Source organism: Epinephelus lanceolatus, chromosome 19 (assembly GCF_041903045.1).
Source record: "Epinephelus lanceolatus isolate andai-2023 chromosome 19, ASM4190304v1, whole genome shotgun sequence".
NCBI classification, from domain to species: domain Eukaryota; kingdom Metazoa; phylum Chordata; class Actinopteri; order Perciformes; family Serranidae; genus Epinephelus; species Epinephelus lanceolatus.
Window position 1 is genome coordinate 32,080,529 of NC_135752.1, and position 14,990 is coordinate 32,095,518.

The 14,990-nt window shown below is 39.7% G+C and overlaps 1 long non-coding RNA gene across 1 annotated transcript in view; it reads right to left on the bottom strand.

The window, feature by feature from the left end:
* Positions 1 to 312: 312 nt before the first annotated feature.
* Positions 313 to 14,990, bottom strand: part of LOC144458801 (uncharacterized) — a 43,316-nt gene continuing 28,638 nt past the window's right edge. The window contains exon 3 of the long non-coding RNA XR_013488179.1: positions 313 to 1,084. This is a non-coding gene — a long non-coding RNA (uncharacterized LOC144458801). The remainder of the gene's footprint in view (positions 1,085 to 14,990) is intronic.

Consider the following 14,990-nt stretch of genomic DNA (forward strand, 5'->3'; position numbering starts at 1 on the left):
GAAAATGCTTTTAATAAAAACAGACAGAGGGAAGAGCACAGTCGCTTTGTTGGTATATTGTGCCGGGTGACCTCGGAGCTTTGCCTTCACTTGTAGCTACAGCAGTGTAAACTGCAGTTTATCATTGTGATAGAAGATGAATAACACAGTGAAAACTTCTGGATCATAGTAATGCATCAAAAAGGCCCGGCTGAAAAGTTTCTCTGGCGAACACAACAACTGTCAGACAGAAGAAATATCCAAAAATTCAAGCTGAGATACAGAGGATGGGTGTGTATTTGACATTTATTAATGGCGCACAATATTCTGGAGGATTTATTGTAGTATTGATTGGCATGCACTGTGAAATCATCTTGGAGCACAAATGGCGAGACCAGCTAGTTGATTATGCACCTAAAACCTCATTTATCTGCAATAAACAATACAAAAAATTGATTGATGGGTTTTGGGTTTGATGTCAATGTATTCTCCATCATCTCACAGCGCCACGTCGAGCCAGAGACAGCATTTACTCCGTCTATTCTGCTCCGTCTGGCACAAATGGATGCTGACATCAAGAGAGTTTTGCACTGTTTGATGATGACAATAAATTACAACAGAGGACCGAGGTCAGACACAGACCATAATGACTATATCAGAGCTGTTGTTACTAAGGTTTTTGTTTCCCCCTCAGCTGGTTGTCTTCAGAAATAGATAATGACAAATACAAATCACATTAAACCACAAGATCTAAATCTTTTAGTCTCCTGTCACATACAGAAGGAAAATGACAGCAAAAATAGTTAGACAGCAACTGAAGCAACACAAGAAGAAGCTGAAATTAACTGGTTAATTGATTCTGCAGCCACAGCAGATGGCAATGTTGCTCTGTCTTTGACGCAGAAGGGCATGACAGTGAGACAGAGGTAGAATCCCAGCAGGCAGTAGATGGCAGTCTTACTTCATTACACTGTTGGCTGGCTGATTTTGAAGACACTCCGGGGGATACGGGAGGACTCCATCGTCAGACACATGGGAAGACGACGGCAAAGGGAAAATTATGTCACGTCCAGAGATGGCAGTCTTGCCACAGCGTTGGCTCAGGCTGGGGAGAGAATGAGAGGAATGGAAAGAACGGGGTGTCACAGGGATGAAATGGGAATAAGGGGTTGGAGGTCGGACAGAAGGGCAAAGTGTGTGAACGACGGAGATTAAAGGGGGCTGGAATGCACGAGACAGAGGGGAGAGCAGCAGAGGGCTGGTTTCATACAGATGATGATGCAGCGAGCGGTGGGCTGGCATACGTGTCTGTGCCCCTGCCTTGAACCACTTTATCCTCAGGCTTACATGGGAATTCAATTTAATTGCATTATTAATGCCTTTTGATTACATTGCGAATGTCACACAATCATGCGCCTGCAACCTCTGTGCCCTTTGCCCAGGTGGTGCGCTTGATTGTTTACCAAAATCAAACCAGTCACTGTGAAAATGTGTGATAAATGTGTACAGTACCCCTCGCCCTGTCTCCCCCTCGTCCCCTCTGTGCCACCTCCCCAATTCACTGTGTGATTCATAGTAGACAGCATGCATACTAATGCACATCTCTCCGTGTGCATTAATAATCATTTGCATACAGACAGAAAAAAACAAGAGGCTAAAAGCAATCATAACTTGCTCAGCTTGTTTTTCATGATGTGACTCGCATGGATTACCGTGGCCCCTGGCACCTATTTCATTTCCAAGAATGCAACATACTGGCAGTATTGTGCAATTAACCAAATGACCCCTTAATCATGTCATCTTGCTGTCTGTATATCACTGACAGAAATAGGCAAATCTGATCGCTCATTTCAGCCGATCACCCAAAGCAAAATATAATGGAAACCTAATGAAGTGTGCTAAATGTCCCTATATTCTATTCCCGCACATTAAACAGGGGCCGCTCCGAAACAGAGGTAGTGCCATGTTCATCACTATCGACAAAACTCAAATGCAAAACACTGAAAACCAGAGCTGGAACTGAATCCCCCTCCCAGTGATGCATGTTTTGCATTATAGCAGGAATCATTGTTTCCCTCACAATGAATGGTAGTTAAGTAATAAATGCACATTGACGAAAGGAGTAGCCTTCATGTTTGTGTGCACGCCGTCCTAAAGTTGGTCATTAATTTTCATTAAGTGCTGTCAGTAAGGACCATTAACCAGGCTAGAGAATAATCACCTCCCTTGAGAGTTGACCTGTTTATGGTGCAGGTAAGGGTTAATAGAAACAGCCCACCTCAGTGACACAACACTCATAGCTCACACACCACAGTGAGCATTCTGTAATAATTCATTTTTTGTGAGGACGTTCACTTTGCATCAGCAACGCCACAACAGCAAAACACTTCTGTGAAAGGGCAAACAATTATAGCCATTTGTTTTTGTGTACACCTGTTATGATATAATGAATGTGGTACCAGTTTGGGGGATGATTTTGCTCATGAGACAAATTAAATCCCGAAAATCAAAGGTTCTGCAGAAAAGCAAGATGACCATCTGTAGCTCAATTCCCATAAGTGATTAAATGCTGTATGGCTTTCTCTTTGCTTTGTTATGTATGGAGGTCAAGAGAGACCACCCACTTTACACGACTGACTCTTAACTCACAGCTTTTACTGCTTTATGTTTTTCTGTCTTTGCAGCCTGACTAAAGTATGTAATGAACTGTTCGATAATTGTATGCAGTTAAGAAGAAATAAAGCTTTGAAGCTCTTTTTTTCAGAAACTGGAATCTAGTGACTACATGTAATGTATGTAAAAGAGTTTGCTCTGAAGTAACAAACCCACAGGGAATTATCATTTGAGTGCCCACCTCTGTCAGGACATCGTTTTGGTTTAACAGAACATTTAATGTGTGATTTAATTTCAATGCCCTCACTAACCCCCAGTGTTGGAGGAAGAACTCAGATCTTTTACTTAACTAAAAATAGTAACACCACAATGAAAAAGACAAGTAAAAGTAGTAAAAGATGAAAGAATTTCGTTGAATCTAGTAGTGAGGATTGCAGATTGTGCTTTTCAGGGGGTTTATTAGCGGGAGCTGAGTTATTTGCAGACATCTCTTTCTCTCCAAAACAAAGGGACTAGGGGATTAAATGGCTAAAAGCACTGAATAAAGCAGATTCACGTTACAAATCTGTGTTTTTCCAGTGGTATTCAGCTTGGTGCAGATGGGCCCATCACCTGCTAATGTGTGCTCATCTTTCTTTGCTAACTTAAGATCAAGACATTCAGGAGGTTTATACAGGGAGCTGAATTATCCATAAAGATCTCATCATCTCTAAAACAAATGGACCAGGTGATTAAAACTAGTAAAAACAGTGGATAAAGCAGTTTCATGTTACTAATCAGTGTTTTTCCTATGCTATTTGGCTTGTAGCAGATGGGCCGCTAGCCCAGCACCTGCTAATGTGTGCTCATCTTTCTTCTCTGATAATTTAAGATCCAGACATTCAGAAGGTTTATACTCAGAGCCAAATAGTCTGTAAAGGTCTCTTCCTCTCCAAAACAAATGAACCAGGTGATTAAAACCAGTAAAAATAGTGAATAAAGCAGTTTCATGTTACAAATCAGTGTTTTTCCAATGCTGTTCGGCTTGTCCCAGATAGGCAGCTAGCCCAGCACCTGCTAATGTGTGCTCATCTTTCTTCTCTGATAATTTAAGATCCAGACATTCAGGAGGTTTATACCCGGAGCTGAATTATCTGTTAAGGCCTCCTCATCTCCAAAACAAATGGACTAGGGTATTAAATGGGTAAAAAACACTGAATAAAACAGTTTCATGTTACAAATCAATGTTTTTCCAATGCTGTTCGGCTTGTCGCAGATGGGCAGCTAGCACAGCACCTGCTAATATGTGCTCATCTTTCTTCTCTGATGATTTAAAATGCAGACATTCAGGAAGGTCATACCCAGAGCCGAATTGTCTGTAAAGGTCTCTTTCTCTCCAAAACAAACGGACTAGTTTTTCAACACTGTTGGGCTCATCATAAAGGGGCTGCTAACTACGGTGGCTGCTGCAAAAATGCCAAAAGCCCTGTATCGGGCCAGTGTGTGGTTTGTGCATTCTGGGCTGCTGTAGAAACATGGCAGACTGCATGGACAAGGACCCACTCCCCATGTAGATATAAAAGGTTTATTCTAAGATAACACAAACACGATAATTCTTATTTTCAGGTTGTTATACACTAAAGAAAACTACTTAATATAATATATTCCATTTCTTCCAATATATCCCTCTGAATATACATCAGACCTTTCAGTAGAGGTACTAAAGTATTAGCATCAAAATATACTAAAAGCACCAAAAGTAAAAGCAGTCATTATGCAGAATAGCACATTGCAGCATCACATCTATTATACTAAAGGATTATAATTACTGATGCATTAATGTGCACATCACTCCAATGTTACAGCTGGTAAAGCTGGAGCTAATTTTAATTACTTTATATACTGCTGGGTAGCTTTTGAATTCCCCCCAGGGAGTCATCTTATCTTAATCTATAATAACACATCATAATTAATTTGTTGATTATGTTTTGCATTATGAATTTGAATCTGCAAAGTTACTTGTTGCTAAAGCTGTCAGAAAAAGTACTAGTAAAAAGTATGATATATACCTTTGAGGTGTACTGGGGTAAAAAGAAACAGAAAATGGAAATACTTACGTACAGTTTTTAGGTACTTGCAATTTAAAAGTCCAGTGTGTAGAATTTTAAGGGGACATATTGGCAGAGAGGGATTATAATTTTCCTTACCTTAGAAATGAGCTGTTTATGTCTTCATATGGAGCGGACCCTCTTTTCCATGTTATTCTGCAGGAGCCCAGAACAGACAAACCAAACACTGGCTCTAGACAGGGCTATGTTGCAAACTCACCATTAGATGCCACTAAATCCTACACCCTAGACCTTTAAGTTTAGTACTCGAGTGAAAGGACTTAGTTTCCAGCACTGCCAACATTTCCAGTAGCAGATGACAGCTGCTTTCACTTATACCCACTATACACTACCTGTCCAGCACTAAACAGCAGAGAGACAAAGTTAGTGACTCGCTGATGAAGGAAGTCTAGAAGTTAGAGGCAGATATTTCTCTCAGGAGGTGGCTGAGACAAAAATACAGCGAGAAGACCTTGTCATTACTTTTCAGGCATTCCAGAAATATTAAAAGATTTCTAGCTATAGGAAGGTAGTCAAAACCTGCACAGAAACAGCTCATGTTAATTCCTAAAAAAAAACAAAACAGGAATCCTCCCCCTTTCTGCTCTTAAATTTGCCATCTGCCCCTGTTGACAGTACATACGGCATAATCAGCCTGCTGAGAAAGTCTCATACAACTTAAGTGCAACATTATCAGCATGCAGGTGTCAAACAAGGACTAAGCGATCATCACAAACTAGCTATCATTACAACCAATCAGTTGGTACTGCAGCAAAGTTGGAGGTGATTAGAATAATAGCCCACTTCACAGTTGGCATTGTCATAGTTGCAGTAAATTTAGCAACTGGATTTGAAGGATTATGTTAGCTACTTTCTTCTCACTAGTCTGTGCATGGATTATCCTGTGTATGTGACATGCTCCCCAAGTCATTTGGTGAGGGGTTGAAAAAGGATTTCAGATTATATGGTCTAAATCTGCTCCGTATCTGCCATATGGAGGCTTTGTCTATCCATTATCCATCAATGTGTCAAACAGTGTGCAAGGGAGCAGCTGTCCATAGAAGGCCAGCCAATTGGTTTGATACAGGTGAAAAGTGATGTATGATTGCCTTAGCAAACCTATCACTCTCTGGCTGCCAGATGGCTTTGGCCTGGGGACACTGCTACCATATTAGACCTTGATTTCTTCACTCTCTAAGGGTTTCACCCCAGCGTTACTATCTTGGTCTGCCGTGTTGATAGGTGACCTCCCTGGCCTCGCTTCTTATTTGAGCAAACTAATAAAGACACTTAGAGGCACCAGTGCAGTCCTGTGCTGTTCTGTGGTTAATGGCAAGACTTCACCGACAGAAGCAAACAGCAACAAAGTGACTGGAATACAATCATGACTGTGGGGAGAGGCAAAGAGGAGCTGAGACTGCTGGAGTGGAGAAAATGACCTTTGTCAAAATCTCTTAGGTTGCTTTCAGACCACCAGGGGCTGCGCGGGGGCTGTATAGCATGTTGGTACAGATACTGGTGAGAAAATGAAACTGAACCTAAGAAGGCCAGTCTGAATAAAACATCTATAAGTTTAAAGGTTTATTAGACAACTACATACAGTGGTTTATGGTGCTATATAGAATATTAGGATTTTACATCTGTGGTTATCTTAGCAACATACATTTTCTGTATCTTGGCAGCTGCAAGGTGAACGTTACAATTAGCACAATGTTATCACATTCAAGGTTTTGGAAAGTTCATTTGCACATCTGTGATTGGCCAACACAGTGGGTTTTGTGGCTCAGGTTCATTGATCGTATTAAATAATGGATGTAGCGGGGCGCTGGTGGCTTAGTGGCAGAGCAGGCGCCCCATGTACAAGGCTGTTGCCGCAGCTGCCCGGGTTCGACTCCAGCCTGTGGCCCTTTGCTGCATGTCACTCCCTCTCTCTCTTCCCCCTTCACGCTTGTCTGTCCTATATATTAAAGGATAAAAAGCGCCAAAAAATATCTTAAAAAAAAAAAAAAAAAAAAATGGATGTAGCTACCATGACGTCACCCATGGGTTCGTGAACTCCGGTACTGAAGCCTTGAATTCGGCATTTTTGCCGATGCCATCTTGTTTTTTTGAGGCAGAAATGACCAAATTTGGATAAGAAGGTGGAGCTGTGGAGGAGTGAGGGGTTGATCTGAGTCATAAGGCCCTTTTGCACTGCCTCTTCAAGGTTGGAATTTTCATGATGTGATTCCACCTTACTGTTCTGTATAAAAGGTACAATTGCATAATGGGGGGAAAGAGTTGTCTCACCTCTCATCAGCTGGCTGGGATCATGGGTGGCACAGGTGTTACATTTCAATGACATGTTTTGCAGTGGAAGATTTAAAGTAGCTGATAGCAGTTAGCATCTAACCCAAAAAAGAAGAACTTTGGCTGAAAATGTCTGCAAATTGGGAAAACAATGAGGTCTGGGGGCTCCTTACCCTCCAAGCAGTGGACAAGATCAGTCACCATATAACAGGGATACATAAATAATTATTATTGTCATGTTATGCCATTGTTATTGTTTATAAAGCACTGCCAAGGCATATGCTATAGGTCACGGTAGAGGATTTTTGTGTTTCATATCATGCCTGTCACGCCTCTTTTGCTTCCATGATGTCAGCATGCTATCTAAACTCGTGCATTGAATAAAGCTGTCATTGTTTGGTTTGGTCTGTGTAGAAATGCAAAGGTGGCATAAAGACAGGATATCGTAGTGGCCCTGTAGGGCGATCTCTGTGTAAAAAAGGCTATAGGCCCACGGACAGCCTGCTTGACAGTCTTCCCATAATTATGCATAACTTTAAGCCTTAATAAAATATAAACAGATGAGTTGTATAAAAATTCAACCCTGTACAGATGTCATGAACAGGGAGTTAGCTAAAGAGACCCAAACAGTTATTTTGTACCAGGCTGAAAAGATGTTTACTTTTGCTGTAAAGTTCAGCATTTTAACACGGGAGTCTATTGGGATAAATTCGCTTTTGGAGCTAGCCTCAAGTGGCCATCTATGATTCTGTAGCTTTGGCACGTCAGAATTGGCTTCATTTTATCAGCCCTGAAGGTTGCCGCTAGTTCATGTTGCATTAAACTGTAGTAGAACTTGTTGGGTGATGTTGTATTTTTTCTGTTGGAGCCCTTTCTGTAAACACCCCCAATGCCAACATAGTGGTTCTCACTCATTGAAATGAATGGGACTGTAATGTTTGAAGCAGTATTGGTTGGTTTGAACGCAGCACTACAGACTGTCTTACACTGGACCTGTTTTAGCTTGTCTTTTAAGTCACCCGCCTTACATGTGTCTAACAAAACAGATAGATTTCTTTTTTAATCAAAACGTATGGCTTTTGTATGTGGGAGAATTGGTCTGCAAATACTGAAATATTTACCAACGAAAATATTTTGTAATACTCAAACAAGATGGAGACTAGCGCTGGCTCAAGGTAAAAAAAATGGGAAAGAGAACATAGTTTTCATGCATTGTCCAGAAATCCCAACATAGTATATCAATACGTCTCCAGGTTAAACTAACAGCTTCCTTTTGGTTTGCTTTATATCAACAGATGGGTCCACCTATGAATGCCACTTATCACATGCTCAGCTTATCGTTATGGAATTAATAACAGCGTAATATCACAGTTTCATTATTAATAAATAGTGAACAATGCTGATCACAACACATTACCTTGGTCGTAGTCTTTTTTTTTAGAAGACATCTTTAGACTGTTTGGAAAATGAACCCTGACTGCCTTTTAACTTGCTGAGGGACTAATTACATGCTTTTGAAAATAGCATTGATTAGAAACTGACTTTACTAAATGGAACATTGTATCCCTCCCCCCCCCCCCCCCCCCCCCCCCCCGCCTCCCCCCCCCCCCCTTCAAATTACCATCTCAAGAGGATTATGGAAAAGAAAGAGCAATTACACTGATTATTATATTTTGTGTTTTGCCTTCGAGACACATCTCAACATGTGTTGATATTTTTTCTGCTTAAGGAACCATGAATTATGACAGGAAGCATTTAAGAGAGTGTATAAAAAGATACTGAATCATAATATTTATATTATAATTACTATTAGAAATGGTTTAAAAAGGCTTTTTATGGACTTTGAAAATCACTGTTAGTGGTCCGTTGTTTGAAACTGGTGCAGCTCCTTTGTGACCTGATACAGGGAGATACTTTATTTGATGAAGACTGCTCTTAATTTGGGAAAATCTTCAACTTGGAATTGTCAAATAAGTTTGACGCTGATTTTATTCTTCCATTGCACTGGTTACTTATTCAAAAACAAAATGTAATTGACTGAACTACCGTGACTTCACGCTAACAACAATGGTCACTTCCAGGTCGACAACAGGCAATTAAATTTAAATGCGGAGATGTGAATTTAGCCAACTTGGTAATTAATGTAATTTTAAGCCATAACTTTAACTTTTGAAGACATACTGTATATTGTTAAACAACTAAGCAATGTGGGAATGGATTGCAGCAAAACATACTTTAGCCACTTAAAAGCAATCAGTATGATTTTAATTGTCTGCTATATTTAGAATATTACCTTTACAGTAGCTTACACTTTAAACCAATCGAGGCAATGTCAGAGCAGCAACTCCTCTATTCTGCTCATTAGAATTATTGTTTTTGTCAGTAGAGTCTTGTGGTTGAGATTTGAGATTCGTCCTATTCTGTTTTCATTATACATGCTCCCCTTGGGTGATGTCATCCGTCGACATGGTGTTTCTTTCCACTGTTATGCAGATGACACTCAGCTGTACCTCCCTCTTAAACCAACTGACCTCAGCATGCTGAGCTCTCCACAGGACTGTCTTGTAATTGGGTCACAGCATATCACAAAACAAAAACTGCCATCTATTGGTCACCTGTCAAAACACATAAAGCCTGTTGCAAGAAATCTCGGTGTCATATTTGATAGTAATTTATGTTTTAAATAACATGTCACTAAACTTGTCCAATCATGCTTTAATCACCTCAGAAACATTGCTAGAATAAAATCTATTTGAACTCTGAGAGATACAGAAACTGTAATACATGCTCTTATCTCTTCACGTCTTGATTATTGCAACAGCCTTTATTCGTGTCATTTGTGATTTTAAAATCTTATTAATTACTCTTAGGCTCTTCATGGTCTGGCTCCAGACTACATTTCAGACCTGTTAGTCCCGTATGAACCTTTATGTAGTTTACTTTTTTTTAAGTGGCTACAAACTAACCAGCTGAGGCAGAATTTGCTCAGTGCTTTTTCATTTTATGCACGTGATGAGGGAGTTTTCTATCTGGAAATAAGATATAGCTATTTAGCTCGCTAAATATTTTTTAAAAGAAAACTAAAAACATATTTGTTCACTTTAGCCTTTAACTAGCTGTGACTTTACTGAGACAGTTCTGAAACTCTCTTTTTAAGGTTTTACTTTCTATTCACGCTTCACGCCGCTGCAACTCATTTAAAATCTCACTTGATTTTATGATTTATAGTTTTACAATATTGCATTTTCACGTGAAGCACTTATCGCTTATACTGCCCTTATTGTAAAGCATTTTGTGCTGCATTTCTTGTATGAAAGGCGCCATAAAAATAAAGTTTGTCATTATTAAGTTATTGTGATTTGGTTTCTTGCACATGAAGATATGATGTTTGCCTTTTACACTTTCCCAGAACACCTACTGTGTCCTCTTATTTGAATTCGGGAGAGGTTTACAGCCCCTGGATGTCACTCAAAATGATCACAAAGCAGCAAGAAACATCAAATGATATTCCAAACATATTTTTACATATTTTTTCCCCCGATAGGTTAAAAGGCAACATCACAGTCGCTATGATCTCACCTTGATGGAGATGCTGAGTGAAGCTGCTTTATTTTATCACCTGTGTTTCATCGTGTGTTCGTGACCTGTAAATCTAATGACCACTAAAGAGCCATTTGTACTAAACACCCTCTAATTACAATCAGGAGCATCCGTCATACTTATTCATACATGATGACCTGCATGTGTCCATTCTTCTCATCAGGTAGGACAGATTACTGTAAAGATGTGTTTATGCACTGCGTTCTGAAGGAATATGGACAGTTAACAGCAGAAAAGGTCACAGAATAAAATAAGGTTTCGCAGGAGTGATTGCACTGGTCATTGTCAGTGTCAACTCCATGCAGTTTCAAAGAAACAAAGAAAAAAAACACAGTTTGAGTACCTGTTTAAGATGGAATGACGCTGGTCTTACTCACAGCAGTGATGCAACCAATTCATTAGCACAATGGAGTAGAACTAAAACTTAATAGCAGTTACCAGTGAGTCAAGAAGTTAGTTCAGTCTTCCCGCACTTTTGCCGTCTTTTATGTAATAACTCGCTAATTTGCACATTGACAGCTGTAATTGTGACAATTGTTGACCACTGTCACAGCAGCACAAGTTCAATAAAAAGTGTCAGTCAGAGCCAGATTGGCTTATGTAACTCGTGCTCCTGTGTTAATACCCATCATTTCCCCCCACCAGCGAATCCTCGCACCAGGCTACCTCACACTGAACAGGCTTCGCTATGAAATTAAAAACACATTGTCATTCTCTAGATGTGTTATGCTCCGTGACTTTGATTGAATCACACATCCGTGGCCACAAACACATGCTTATCTTTCAGAGCACTGAAACAGGCTATCATTTTACCCCCGTGTGGTTCATCAAAGATGCCATTTCTCACCTTAAGGTTTGAATTCTTTATCTGTCATGGGGGAACATTAAAGCAGGCAGACCATAGAATTGCCTCTTTGTTGTGTACATTGGATTTGTGTTTGAGCAAGATGTAATGACATTGTCTGCTAGTTGCCATGGTGCTAGAAAGAGACCCTTTTTTTTCTTTACACAACTGTCTGAGAGCTTTTGTAGTCCTTGTCAATTCTTTTCTTCCTTCATTTCCCACTTCCCTTCCTTTGTCCTTGCTTGTAACTGTCATAAGTTTGTCGCACCAATAATCTCAAAGCTTACTTGATACTTATTTGATGGTGTGAAAGCAGAGCAGTTGTCTCCTATTAAAACACCCCTTAAAATATAATATGATAGGACAAAGACCAGTCAAGATAACAAAGAAAATTATTTAAATAGTTAAACCCATCAACGTTCTTTTGCTAATCTGTTGAAAATCATAAGAATGGTCTAACTTTGTTCGCCACACCATCCTCAGAGCTAGAGCCGTGTTTCTGTTGGAACAATCAATGTCACTTGCCAACAACTGATAATTATTCACACCTGCTCACAACTGTCAAGATGAAAACATGGCTCAATTTCTGGTTTGCTGACATTGTTGAGAATGAAAGAAGAGTTTTAGAGAAAGTCTTAGTGACCGCTTGAAATCAATTTGGTTTCCCTGCTATTTCTTCACTCATCATCAAAGTGCATAAAGGTTGGGAGCTTGAAGCTGTAACTTGTTTAAATAGCCCAGACACCAGTGCAAAAGTAGACCTATTTAATATAATGAAGAATTTACCAGTGATGTGCAAACCTAAAAAGGCCAGATATAAGCCTAACAATATGTTTAACCAGGCCTTTATCACTGAATATATTTAGATAGGCTCAGGGAGTAACGGAGTACATGAAACGGTGTTACATAACAAGGACACATACAGAACAAAAGATAACTGTATTTGCTAAAAGTTACAGAAAAAAAAAACCAAGGTCAGATTATCAATACATTTAGAAAAAGGGGGATTATCATATTATTATAAACAGGATTACAAATTTAAAATGAATATTTAAACAAAGGGCAATATTAGGGGTGGAAATCACCACAGGATCCACAATACAGTATCACGATACAATATTATCGCGATACAATATATTGCAATACATTGCGATTTATTACCCCTTTTCAACTGTAAATTATGTCCTTAAAGGAAAACTTTGTCAACATCTGTTCTATCTTATAAGATAAAGTTTTTAGTCTGTTTACCTCACTTCAGACATTTTTTTTTGCAGCAGCAAAATGTATCTAGTGGATTGAAAAAGCAAATGATGATATTATTCTAGTAGGCTACTTAAAAGTACATTTATATAATAAAAAAAATCAGTACTTGGCACTGTGTGATGATAGGATATTGCCATACGAAAATATTGCTATACTATGCTGTACTGAATTTTTTCCGCAACCCCTATACAATATACTACTATACACATGAGCAGACCATGATAAATAAGTGGGTTAGCCATAACTCGTAGGTCCTTGGCGGGTTTTGGGTATCCTTATTAGAACATATCCTGGGTTTGGGCAGGCAGCTAAAAATGTGACAAAGCAGCAATACGAGTAGATCTAAGTTATTAATAATATACAGAAACACTGCAAGCAGTACTCTACCTTCTCTTCCCTCTCAGTCCTTGTCTCTGTTCTTGTCTCAGTCCTCAGTCATGACAGCTGTGCTATTTTAAAGCATGAAGTTGGTGGTTAGTGGGTCGGGTCATTTTGCTGTGGTTGATTAACTCATATTGTTGCAAGTTTTGCAGTGCGGATAAACTGTCATAACAGGTTAAGTGGATGTAGGTACTAACAGAAAAAAGGTAAAGATGGAAACTGTGGGGACACTAAAAAGTGATGCCAACAGCGGAAACTTGCAGCGCTGCTTGTTGGTAATTGTGGATTTTTAAGTTACTGAATTTGGCTATCCGTCAATAATGTTGGAACATTAGCTTAAATTATTTTTTGTGGCTTATTTTTACACTGTGATCACATGATTCAGAGATTACTGCAGATATCTGCTGTTAACCTTGCGTTAGCATTTAGCTCACTATGATCATATCTGAATCATGTGATGAACAATGACAGAGAGCAGACTCCATTCCTCATTAATCACTATGAATGTTTCTCAGTGACTCTTGAAGCCAAAAATGTCGGCATCCTGGGTGTAACATTACTCAGGTTTAGAGACACTAGAGACTTCGCCTGCCAAATGGCTAACTTCTGGTTTAGCCCTCTGCCTACTTGAATGGTGATGAAATGACTTAAGAGCCTCCTGAGACCCGAACTTTTCTTTGGTACGCATTTTAAAATGTTCCTAGCTTTTTGGGATCAGTAGAACTAGTTAAGCATAGAAAACTAAACATTCTCAATGATACTTAAGTCTCAATGTCCTCAAACAAGACAACGATAAAATCCCAATGTCCTCAAACACGTACTTCCTAATTAACAGTGTCTTAGCATTACTGTTGCTAAAATTGGTCAAGTTTGTTGCCAGACTGACTTAGCAGAGATGGCTGCCATCTTGTTTGTACATGGATTAGTGTATTGTGCTCTTACTACCACTAGATGGCACAAAAAAGTATCCACGAATGAGGACAACAGGTCTAAGTGAAGTAGAATGAAGTATAAGGTGCAGTAAACCTAAAATGTGATGTCCTCATTTGAGGACGCAGGGTCTCGAGTGTAACAAGGCATCATGTGACAGAACAGGACGCTGTAGTTACATGGTTTGGCCACTATGTCCAATTGGCCACAAGGTCCAGCACCCTTTCTGGGAGCTTGCAAGCATGTCTGAGCTGTGTGCATCAGGTTTAAGTGTCTCCTAGAAATTGTTTCAGTTGTGTTGTGAGCTTCTTACAGCACTTCTTCTAAATGCTGCACATGCCATCAAGTTGGTGGAGATGTATTTACTTGTGTTGTGTACTTGCATGTGTTTTCTTAATTTGCGTTGACCTCTCAGGGCCATCGAACAAAAGTGCTCTGCTGTAGTGAGCAGCTTAACCGCTCGAAGCTGTTGCTCAGTTAGTTTAAAAAGAGTTAATTTACCCAAAATGCTTTGCAAATTAGTCCCACTTAGATAGCCTACAACTAGAGATCTTCACTAATTGTTGGATGAGAGCCATAATCAAAGTCTAGCCCTGTGCTCTTAAATGCTCCACACATAACAAAACAAGCACACACTCCTTTTTTATTTTCTCTCAGCTATGTAAACACAGAGCTCTGCCCCCGAGCATGCTCAGTGACGCCCTCCACTGTGGTGCCCTATAGAGGCCGAAACTGCAATCACAGAATAAACTACGCTGGCCGTGTTCATCCTAATAAAAGCCTATGTCACCCAATGCAACAGTATGGCTCTGTAATGTCTTTTTAATAGCTTTTGGATAACCGTGGAGTTCCCTGCCACAGAAGTTATCTCAAGCTGTGGTCACACAAGCAGTACTTGTTAGCAGGATAAATTCATTGTTGGTTTTGGTCTCTATAGGGGATCTGCTGATAATAATAAAAAAGACAAAACAGCACCAGTTTTATCCTTTAAGCGTGATCATACA